This window comes from Haliaeetus leucocephalus, unplaced genomic scaffold (assembly GCF_000737465.1).
Source record: "Haliaeetus leucocephalus isolate CR32 unplaced genomic scaffold, Haliaeetus_leucocephalus-4.0 Scaffold228, whole genome shotgun sequence".
Classification (NCBI taxonomy): Eukaryota; Metazoa; Chordata; class Aves; order Accipitriformes; family Accipitridae; genus Haliaeetus; species Haliaeetus leucocephalus.
Genome location: NW_010972664.1, coordinates 16,920,186 through 16,932,513, shown reverse-complemented (window position 1 = coordinate 16,932,513; position 12,328 = coordinate 16,920,186).

Here is a 12,328-nt window from a genome sequence, read left to right as displayed (position 1 = left end):
TGCCCCCGCAGCCGGGTTGGCGCCCGCCCTGTGTGGGTGCTGCGGCTGGGAGAGGCATCGGTGGAGGGAGCGCTCGGGCGCCGCGGACCGCCCGGTGCGGCCTTGGGCGAGGGGGCTGCTGTCCTTGCGCCCATAAAACGTTTCAGCGTACTGGTATCGAATAACCCGGTTTCGTCGATACAGCTTGCTTGAGGCTGCAGGGTCGCTGTGTGAGTAAAGGCTTGCACAGGGCCAGGCATGGCTGGAATAGGAATAAAGATGTATTTTCTTGAGCTATCCTATGAACCGAATGGAATTGCTCACCCGTGTGTGGCATTGCTGGTTTTATACTCGCAGTAATGGTTTTTTAGGACCTGACTAGTATGTGGGACTGACACCTTAGAGCAATGGGAATTTTTCCCATGGATTTGAGAGGGCACGTGCTTACACCTTTGTTCTTTCTAAAGTAGAAGTACATTTTCTTTCCTAATAAAAAAAAATTCAGAGTAGTAAGGAGAAGGGTTATGTAGAGCCAGATGTTGAAAGGTACTGCGTAGCACCAACTGACAGTTCAGACTTTGATTTTCTTGGTGCTGATGTTGGCACCAGATCCATTAAAATGATTTTCTATTTTATCAGCTGCCTCGACATCAGCTGTATCGTCAACATCATCAACATCAGCTGTGACATCAACAGTGGGACAGTACAACAAAGCAACTAGCACAATAGTGAGAGACTTTAGCAAGCAAATAAAATGACAATTTTCTCAAGCAAACACGTAAGTGATAGTGCAGCCATTGATGATGGTACTGTGCTGAACCTAGCTATGAGAGTTTTCTTTCAAATCAAACAGCTCATATACTAATGTTATTTTTTTAAATAAGCATACCATTATTTTCCAGTAAGTAATGACATTTATTAAACCTGTCACTGATTGAGGACCCATATGAGGGCTAGGCTGAGAAAAATAACAGCTACCTCAAAAGCCCAGCGCTGCGCGGTTTGTACTCTGGTATGGGACTGTTCCTTGGAAACAGTGAGCTTCTAGTATTTCTGGACTGTTTTGCACCTGTAATACCCAAAAGGAGATCAGTTTCAAGGGTGGCTCTGTGGAAGGCAAGGAGATTTGTCCCTAATATGGATCAGGGCTTCGTTATCTGTGTCTTTTCATTGTAGTGTAATTGGGGTGGGGGGTGTCTGTATAAAGCGATAACGTTCCACTCGAAGGCTTAGTCCGTTTCCTCATTTCTGATCTGATTCTGCTCTTTGGCAGCAGAGGATGCTGTGAAACTGCTGAAGCTCTGCAAGAATGGAAGACCTCTGAGCTGGTCTCTCTTCTGCCATCAGCTGGAGGACAGGATCCCTGATGAGACAGGAGACCTGAGCCACTGGAGATAGAAGTGAGGGAAGGAGTCTGTCATTATTTGCAGGAGAGATCTGTGGCTGAGGGAGAAAGGCACTACCATCTTAGGGGCTGTGGTAAGTCTGCTTAATTTGCTGCACTAAGCAGCTCTTTCCACAGTTCTTTATCCAGGGCTGGCAGTGATAGCTCAGTTTCTTCTTGAACTGCATCCACCGGATTTACCCAAACATTTTCATGACAACCAGCGTGCATTGTGCACTTTCATGCTACTTACTGTAGTAAAGCTCTGCTCTTTGGGTGGGTTTTAGACACTACTATAATGGGGAAAAAAAAATTGCTGAGGCCAAAAGACATGTGAAATGCATTTGTGCTGATGAGCATTTAATGATTTTTTTTTCTGTATTAGGTTGAGTGCAAATTTTGGTTGATAACATCTGGTAATTCAGCTGGACGGGACCTCTGGAGGTCTCTAGTCCAACCCCAGGGATTCAGTGTTCCTGGTCTGGATGAGGTTGTGCAGGGCCTTCCTTGTTCAGCTGCATTTGGAAAACCTCCTCCCCCGTCGTGCCTGGGCTCCTGCCTCAGCACTCCACCACCCCAACGGGAAGAATTTTTTCTCGTATCTAGTGAGAATTTCCTTGGCTGCAACCACATTGTCAGGTCAGCGTCTTGCTCTTGCTGCTGAATCTTAGAAGCACAGCTGCTTTACAGACTAGGTTTTCTCCGGCTGGATGCTGAAGCATGGTTAGACTGCACTCTCTGTGCAGAGGAGGAGCGACAGAGTGTAAAACCCTCCTACTGTTTCTGTGCTGAATCCTCTCACGTTAACTCCTCTCTAACAGCAGTTTAAGGTTGAAACTTGAGCCAAATGCCGTATACTTTCCCTTTGCAGCAGTGGGGAAGGTGCAGTTAGCAGACAGGGCATCAAAAATGCCATCTTGCCCAGGAGAGATTTTTTTGTAGCCCTGTTTTTATGTGTATAACCAAATTGTGCTGGCCAGTAAAAATAGCATTGTAGAGAGTAGCTCAAGCTTCTTTTTCAGTATTTGAACTAGTGTGCTTCACCACATTATTTCAGCTTACCTCTCTTTACAGTACTGAGAATAGGAGCACCTACTGATGTGTGTGAGATGCTCAACAACAACAGTGATAAGAGGCAAGAAAATGACAGCTTACATTTTGATCTGCATTTTCAGTGCATCATGTTGGTATTAACAGTGGGGGCTTTCAGGTTGTATGTGCTGTTGAATTTCAGTGCTCTCTGTTTCTTTGGAAATACAAAAGGAAGAGGAAAAAGGCACTCAGAGCTTAGATCAAAGCCAAAAGGAAAACCTGGAATTGGTTCTTGCATTTGCTTGAACAAGAACTGAATCTGAGGAAATGTACCTTACCTTTTTTTAGTGGGCTAGGTGAAATTCCAAGGTCTTGACTTCCCTTGAAATCTCCACGTCAATTTTTAAAGTCCGAAAATTTACATGGTGAGATGACTTTAAATATTGTATCACTTAGTGGGTCATCCATTTTCATACCTGTGTTGTGGTAGTGAGGGTCTTGTGGTGGTTTTTTTTTTTCAATGAGAGTGAAGCCATTTAGATTTGCTTTGTAGCCAAAACCTCTACTGATGCAAACAAGTGTGATTCTAGAGAAGGTTGTAGGGCTACAGTGGTTTCAAAAAGATTTGAAGAACTGGACTCTTATTTATGGTTTTATGTAAGGTGACCTCCAATGAAGAAAAGAATATTGCTAATTTTCTTTCTTTTTTTTTTTTTGTTGTTGTTTTACCTGTACTTTGAAAAGAGCTCTGAAGCTTCCCTGCTGCTTGTATTTAGGTGCTGTCTACCTTGTTTTTCTTTTTTTTTTGAGAATTTATGCACAAAGAGGATATTAACAAAAGAACAAGAGACACTGCACGTTCTAAGGTTATGAAGCATGATCAGGTCTGATTCAGACCGAGACAGGCACCATGGTTTCACTGAGGCCATTTGATACTTCTGTTTTGAGCACTGAATTACTGCAGTTGCTTATCAGAAAATTAGAAGACAAAGATTTGTTGAGAACAGAAAAATTCCCTGTCAGGTTGGCGTTTCTCTTACTTCTAAAGTTAAAAGAGCCAATCTCATCCAGTTTACTCTATCACACAAAGCCTTGATTGTGACTTCAAAGTGATGCTGAGGGCTTACAAAGTTGGACAAGTACTCTTGTTTAACAGAGGTCTGCTCAAAGGTTTTGCATGACAGTATAAGTTGAATGAAGTTAGTATTTCAGAATGTATCAGAGAGAGAAGTAAAAGCTTTAGGGACTGAGCTCAAACAGGAGGTGATGTGAAGGTTGTAAGAGAAAAATGAAAACCTTTCCTTCTGTATCTGTCATCTCAATAATTTGTCTGGATGGCAGGTTCGTAGGAATCCCCCTTTTTTTCTTTTTTTTTAATGCAGGAGTGATTGTCCTGGGTATATGAAGGAGGGAAGGGGTAACTACAGAACAAGAAGCTGCTGTGTTGAAATTGCTTCAGGCTACCTCCTGGAAGGTAAGAGAAGTTATGAAATGCCTTAGGAAAGCCTTTCTTCCTCTGATGCTTATCACCTTTATGAAGTTAATAAATGAGAAGAGAAGAAGTGAGATGTAGCATTGCTCAAAGACAGTGAATCCCCTGGAGAGGTTTGCACTAACAATCAGGCCCCAAAATGAGCTGCGTGCAACCTCCTGTGGAAATGTACTAGTACTCCAAGTCGGGTACTACAGTCTTCCCTGTGATGAGAGGTCTGTCCATTGTTTTCCAGCTTCCTCTGCACCCTTATTTCAGCTCTGCCTTCAGATTTGCTATGACATAACACCATCTTCAAAAAAACATCAGGAATTTTCCAAAACCATAGCTATTGCATGTGTGGCTTCATCAAGGCTAAAAAGCCAAAGCACAGCCTCTCTCCCAGGCTTCCAAGCAAAGGGAAAGAACGAGTACAAGTCATCTGTTGAAGTGGATTCCCTATTTCTTTTCTTGTACCGAGATACAGGTCAAACACACAACTCCCCTGCTCTAGTGTCATAATATTTATTTTTTTATTGCAGTCACTGTAGCTGCTTATACAGACTAAATATGTTTGCTGTTATGAAAGTCCATCCAGAAGCCAAAATACACACCCTTCCCTCTTCCCTGGAATAATTGGTACGTTGTTTATGGTTAAGCTAAAAGACCAGCTGACTTAGCTCACAAGTCTTAAGAGACTTGTGTCTGCAGCTATTTCTGAGTAACAGAGATACACTGTGATAGCGTGGTTGAAACTGCTCTACTGTCTGGGCAGCTCTACAGAGCTCCAGAGATTTGTAGTCTTTGAAATGCTCCTGTATAACTACAGAACTGAACTTCAAACTTGTAGATCTAAAATCATGAGCTTATGCTCCCTTAAGTTCAGTAATGCCCATCAAGAAGCCTTGATTCTAAGGGTGTCAGAAAGCACTACACATTTTATCATGGTGTAAAATAACAGCTTTCCCAATCTTGCAAGACAGACATGCTGAAATTTTTCACTGTGGCTGTGGTAACTGCAGCAACTTGGGTTAAAAGAGCCGCAGTGCCATCTTAGTATCTTGTGTGTCCATAACCTTTCCTGGTGTAAGGCATGGTGGCAGGATGAAAGCGATGTCATTAGGTTCTAATTCATCCTTAATCAACTGGATTAAATCATATTCACACCAGTAGCTTTGTAATTGTTCACATTTGTTTTGTACAGCTTACTGTGGTTTTCAAGATTTTTAAATCATAGAATCTCACAATCTGCACTTGCTGATCAGACTTCTGTAAGGCACATGTAAGCGAACATCGCACAATATTCAGCAGTTATTTTAGTAGTTACAGTTACTAAAATAGAAGTCTTAGGGAAGAAGTAGCTGTATCAGTGCCATTGCCCAAGACAGCATTAGCAGGAAGACTAATGGCAGGGAGGGTTGTGATGCATATGTGGAGAATCAACAGAGAGCTTTAGGACGGGAAAGCAGTTTCCATGGAAAAAGGTGCTATGGTCACTGTCGTGGACAAGGAAGATGACCAGTGTAAGAATAGGGGACAGTACACAAGAGGGGTGTTGTGGTCATTTAGAAGCTGGCAGTTCAGGGCTCATGATGGTTCCTGGCTGTGGCATTTTTAACCTGGTGCTGGGGGGCTGGTTTACCATCTGGTGGAACCATAGGCTTAATGCACCATCTTAATCTTATCCTTACACTGTACTGCAGGGATAAGGTCAGGCAGGAGTTTTATGAGAAGAAAGATAAACTGGTTTTCCTGCATTGCCTCCAGAAAACTAATGATAAGGCCTGCTTATTACATGAATTACTGTCAACTAAGAGATACTCTTTCCTCATGCTGTTAGTTCATAGAAGTTATAACTACAGGTTTTGCAATGGCCATTGTTCAATGACCAGATCTAACTATGAGACCTGATTTTCTCCATTGATTTAAATCTGATATAGTCATTCTTCTGCAGGGTGGGTATGAAATGCAGAACAGGGTAGGATAGACTGAGGTCTATTACATCAGTATAGAAACCTGGTTGGATTGTAAGGTTATTCATCAATATTTCTTCTGTTTTCAGAACACAATTCTCAAGGATCCAAAGGCACTTTTTTGTGCAATTAGCACCCCACATGCATGACCCTGAGTGTCAGTGAAGGCTGTGCCTTTAAAGTAACATATGTACAAATGATCAGACTGGTTCAGACCAAGCATCTGCCTGCTTCCCATCTCCAGCAATGGCCCCAAGCTCACCTCTAATGGTTTGCCAGGAGCTTAGCATGTGAAAGGGTACTTTCTGGGAAGCAGTTGGTCCAAGCTCAGGAAAGCCCGGCCTACCTCATAGCTACCCAGGTCAGCAGCTAAGGAAGCAGAAGCACATGTGCTCTGTGGGGACAATGGGGTGGCTACTGTGGCTCCATGGTGACTGCTACTGATGGGCCTCCCCCTGCTCAGGCCATGAAGAGTGTTAGCCATGGGGTCTCTTCCAGGAGAAGGAACTACTGTCACCAAGGAGGTTGGTCAGTGTGTGAAGAAGCAAGCCTCATCCAGGCTCTTCAACAGTCTAGAAATCCCTCAGCCTGTGATTGTCCATGCCTACCCTATGGACCTTGTTGGGTGGTCATGGGACTGCCAAAAGAAAGAGCTGCAGAGGCGCAGCTGCAAGAAGAGATGGTGGGAGATTCTCTCAGAGCAGAATTGTGAGAAACTCAGCAAGAGGCTCTGGTTTTTGTACAAGTGATTCTACTGCACAAGAAGCATGGTTAGGATTGGGCTGGTGGGACTTGCCACATCCCCCCAGGCAGGAATGATGCTGAGGGGACAGGTTCAGCCCTTGTAATGTGCGCAAGAACAGATTGGTAGTGTTGTACCAAGTACAGACTGAGCTGGCTGACTAAAAGCAAGCCAAACCCGAAAGCATACGCCAGGGAAGCAGAAGAATGAGGCATGATACTTCTGCTGGATAATCTCCCAGCCTATGCATGTTTTCACTTTAGGGATTTCCTGAACCTGGTGTGGTTTATCTAGTTAGTAACTATCAATAAATCTGTCTTCTAAATGCTCATTCAGTCTCCCTTGAGAATTTCTGCAGCTAGAAAATCCTCCAGCAAAGAGCATTGGGGTCTGTAGGGCTTGTCTAGAACCCAGCTTCTCTTAGCTTCATTGACAGCTCCTCATTCTTGAATATCTGAAGACAGTGAAGAGTTGTTTGTATCCATACCATCAGGCCTCCTGAATGTGTCTGTTCACCAGGGTGAAGCCCACTTCAATCCTAGCCCACTAGCTCCTTGTATGGTGACCACTGTCACCATGTGCAAAGTATGTGTCAGGAACACATTGCTTACCCGTGAAATGCACATGTTTCTCAAGTGAAACACTGCAGATCTTCATCAACAGGTTAGTGGATTTCTAAATTAACCCACTGTCTTGAGCAATTTTTTTCTTCTTTCAAAACTCTGAGAAGCAGTTCTGTTACTGCCTGGTCTTGTGTCTGGTTTGAAAAAGAGCACCTTAAAAGGCCAGTCAATAAATGTCTTGCAGCAGGCTGATTGTAGTCTTGCCTAAGAGCAATCACCATCTGTTGAATCACAACTTTCACTTCCTTTGTTGCCTGAGTTTCTTAATCTTTCATCTCACATTGGTCTAGATCTGTGAACAGGGTGATGTCACCAGAGCAGAAATAACCATGCCAGAGATGAGGCTGGGGACCACAGAGGCAAGTCTATGAGCAGGGACTCTGGGGTCTGGGCTGGAGTGGAGAAGTGGAGTAGCCCCTGTACAGATGGGGTACTTTGGGGGAGAGTGGACAGCAAGGGCAGAGAGCAGGAGCTTCTGGGGGCAGTTAGTGACAGTTTGGAAACAACTGATGTTTTTTAAAAGTTAGTTTTCCCAAGTGGGCTGAACTACTCCAGGGGAGCACTGTTGGGTACAGTGTGGCTTGCAAGGACTGAAATGGATTTGAGGAGCAGGCCAGCATACTGAAAGCCGCAGAAGCAATTTCCTACTGATACCAGTGTCTGCCAAGAACTTACTCTGTACAACTCTACCAGAGATCCCAAAAATGTTGATAAGGTATAGTGTAGGGCAGCTGCACCACCTCAGCATCAGACTTCCTTTTTTGTCTATTTATGTAACTCTGCCTTCTTGCTAGAGCATGCCTTGTCATGGGTTCTGTGGGATTTTATTGTCTTTTCAGCTTTCAAATGAAACAGAGTGTCCCAAACAATACTGGATCTCAGCACTGCATTATCTTCCCCTTCTGGGTACTTCTTCAGTTCCATTCTTTTTCAGTGTAATAAAACCCAGAGCCCTGTCCTGATGCCTTCCTTCCCCCATCCTTCAAAACCGCCTTGAAAGTCCCTGGCTAGAGTATCACATGCTCATCGCTGGTTTTCCCCAAGGGCCCTGTTTCTTATGGAAACACAAATCTTTAGGGTTGTTGTCCTGAGTCTACTTTTCACAAGAGAGCTGTTTTCTATTCTTACTTGTGGAAATCTCCTGCAACTTTTCCTCTCCCACAAGTTTCAAACTTTTCCTTTCTTTGGGACTTCCTCACTCTCCATTAATGTGAGATACTGACCAGTCACAGCAGCACTGTGCCTGCTTCCTGGAGAAACAGAATTTCTCCCTCTAAATTTCTAAATAAGAGGCCTTGGAGAAGTTATCTTATTTTCACCTATCAAAGGAAGATGTAAGAGGATGGCTTTTATTTTTAAAACAAGGGGCCATGTGAAAACCATGGGACATAAGGCCCTACCTGCCTTTGTTGATTCTTAAGGTAGGCTGTCCCTTAGGTTATAAAGTTGAGTTGCCCAGTATCAAAATGCATTTAAAAACTGGGCTTTAATCCATCAGCATTTTTACAGCGTCTATCTTAAACAGATAAGGGGCTACATCTATTAACTGGGGAAAGCGGAGGATACAAGCATGATGCACTAATTGAATAGTTCCATTGCCTTACCCTGGTATCAGTGTGACCCTTCTCTATCATTGTGATCCATTTCTTTCCCATTTTATATTGAGCTATAAGAAGTAAAGGCAAGGGATATTGGACATACAATATTAACCTATCCTAGAACTGTGTATCAAGTCCTGTAAACCTGTGGAGCATTATTAGAACTCTCCAACATAACAGAAAAGTGAGTTATTTTTAATACTGCTGTAGCATTTCTCTAGGTAATTAAAAAACATATATCAATGTTAATACTCACTTATTAGTCTGTGGAATTGTGGAAGATACTGCTCTAAAAACATACTGACTCATTCCTGTTACACTTTCAGGGCAGTTTTGTCACAGGATTACAGCAATATTATCTACTGGATGACTCTGGGGCCTTCATAAAAGCATGAGCGTTTTAGAAAACATATACCTTCTTTGAAGAATATTCTTACAATATAGGAAATAGGCAAGGTTCTTAAGTTCTTATGATTTTTAAACTGACTGATTTCTTGCTAATTTGAAGTCAATGTTTTGGATGTGCTATCTGTAGCTTAGTTATTTCAATTGCACTTTTGTAAAAGACAAATTACTTAAACTGTTCAACAGTTTTATATGTTAAAATATGTTTTAAGTTTTGCTGTACACTTTCTTGTGTAATTTTTTTGACAAGTTCTCCATATACTCAGGTAGCAAGTTGCAGGTTACATTCAAGCAGTTTGATATATTTGATTGACTTTTTTAGTGCTGAGGTCTTTGGATCTCAAAAAATGTCTGAGCTAGCATGTTTTCCAGTCCTTCCTGGAAGTACTGGGAGGTGAACTCTTAACAGCTGTCATTCATTAGCTTGAGCAGTTTCTTTGTTTAAAGTACAAAACCCTGGGTTTATTATGCAAGGGAGACCTACAAGATCTCTGTGGGCTTTGATTATTTAGCAAGTTCAGAAACTGTTGAGATTCAATGGTTGGGGTTTTTTTCTGAAAGCTTTCCCTGTAATTTGTGGGTATAGTGACAGCAAAAGATAAAACTTATGTTCTTTGTTTTGTCTCTATATCTCCTTCTGTACTTCTAAATCCAGCCCCTGCCCCACCAGAGCGTGGTGAGACAGATAGTGGTGATAGTGGTTCTACTGCTGATGACCTGGCATTCAACATAGGGTCTTCGGGTGGTTAGGGAGGGTGTTATTCCATCACAGGACAAGAAGTTACAGTGCCTATTTAAGTTACCAGGCAGCAAGCTTAAATCAAGCAAAGGCAAGTTCTTTTTGCATAGCACAGTAGAAACCGGCTATGAGACTGATGGGTGCAGGGTATAGGAGACCAGGAGTATAAATGGGCTCAAAAAAGGAACTGAAGAAAATAATAGAAAGGCTTTTAAATGCACAGATGCAAAACCAGCCTCTGGCTCGGTCTGTCCCTGAACTAAGGTATATTGGAGGAAGAGTCAGTATTGCCCTGTTTTTTGTACTCTTTCCCAAAGGACCCATTATTGGCTACTGTCAGAGGAAGGAGCCTGGCTTTTTATAGATTTGGTCTGATTCACTGTGGCTGTCCTTATGTTATCAACACTCTACACCAGTGAAACAGGAGCAGGATTCATGGCCAAGTACACATTTTCTAGTGTGCAGAAAAAAAAAGTAAAAGTCATGTCCTCAGCCACACCACAACCTGTTCTCACTTTGTTAATATGCAAGGTTAATGAGCATAAACACATCTGCTCAACGTAAACACACTCCCTAGACTAAGAGCAGGAGTGCATTAGATCCTGGGATGGTTTGAGAAGAAAAAGTAAAACAACATCAAGTTACTCTTAATTCTGCTGTGGTCTTGTTTGGTTAGCTCACAAATATTCAGGAACAGCAAGAAAAATGCAGGCTTCCAGTGTAGTCCAACGCCAAGAATGTAATCCACAGTTTGTCCTTAATCCCATGAGGATCATCTCAAATGTTTCCAGTGCTTTTGGCAGGAATATTAAATTACAAAATCTAGGATACTTGCCAGAAACAGAAAAAAAAAGGTTCACAGTAAAAGCAGTGCCCTGCTCTATGCTTCTGCAGGAACAAAATAGCTTGTCAATATGGATGATTACTTTGAAAAAACAAATTAAAAGGGCAACTTCTCATAAGTGTCTTAGAACAATCCATTCCAATTAGTTCCCAGTACTAAAATATGCACTGTTCGATGCCTGATGACAAGTCAAGGAAGTAAGTGAAGGTGACTGCCTTGTCAGTATATTGAGCTTTTCTTTTATGGAGCTAGAAGTACTTATGTGTCTCCTTTCTGACTCAGGCTGGGACCTGAGCTCCAGAGCCTGACTTCTGTTTTGTCTGTGTGTCAGAAGGAACTTGCAGAACACAGTGGGTTTGCTTCAGATTCACTCTGATACAACCAAGACCAGAGTTGAAAGATTGCTGTTTTTGTTGAATTTATCATAAGAAGGTACTTACACCTGTGTAAAATATATCCTTGACTATACAAAGTGTTCCAAAGAGAGAGAGTTGGAGAACTGTAAGGTCTTGTATGTATGTCAAGCCTTACATGCAACTCAATACTTGCTTTATTTGTCAAGGTGAAAGTCCCATTTGTCTTTAGAGAGTGAATATTTAGCCATTTCTGATGAAATTGTTATACTAGGGTACTTTCATGGGTATAAGCTCTCCACTAGAGAAGAGGACAAATTATAAACTGTTTATTTATTTAGTTGGTACTGGAAAATTTTCACCTTAAATCAGACATGTTGACTTTGACACATTCTCCTTCTTTCTCTCTTTTCCTGCTCTGTCCCACATGACTGCTTTTCCAGGGTCTGCAGAGAAGTGTCTGACATTCTCATCCCTTCTGGGCAATACTCTGGTTGCTTCTGCAAGAGGTAGAAACACCAATGATTTATTTACTAATACATTTGAATTTTGTCATTCTATTTGTATTCTCTTCCTCATACTTTACTGAAGAACTGTCCTTAAGATCAACAAGAGATTTAATTTAGAAATTCCAGCTGTACCTTACCCAAAATACACATCCTACAGAATACCAAGGGTACATAGATGTTCCTTTATTGGGTATTGTTTTAAAATAAGAGGAGTCTGAGCTTCAGTCTCTGGATTTTTTTCAGTGCTACCCCATTTGGATCCATTGATCCTATGATGATGCAAAGAAAAAATAATGTAGTTGCATAGAGCTGGTAAGAGTATTTTATTGCCATGCTGTTTAGCACCAATGCCAAAAAGTCTTCATGGATGGTGCTGTACTTTGCTGGTGCCTCTCATTCCACAAGCGTCCTAACTCAGGCAGAAACATCACAGAATCACTTTCTTATTTTCTGCCAAGAATGGGGTGGCTAAAAACCACTTTTATCCTTCATGTCAGACAGTTGTGCTTTTATGCGGTGGCAGGAAAGGGTGGAGAGGAGGAAGTGTTGACCTCAGAGCTGCTTTCATGCTTATCTTTTTTTGCCTTTTCTTGGTCTAGGGTATATTTATGTCTGCTAGCTGGGACTCACCTGCTGCTGCATGTCTTCTTACCTTCCAAAGCCAATTGACTTTTTA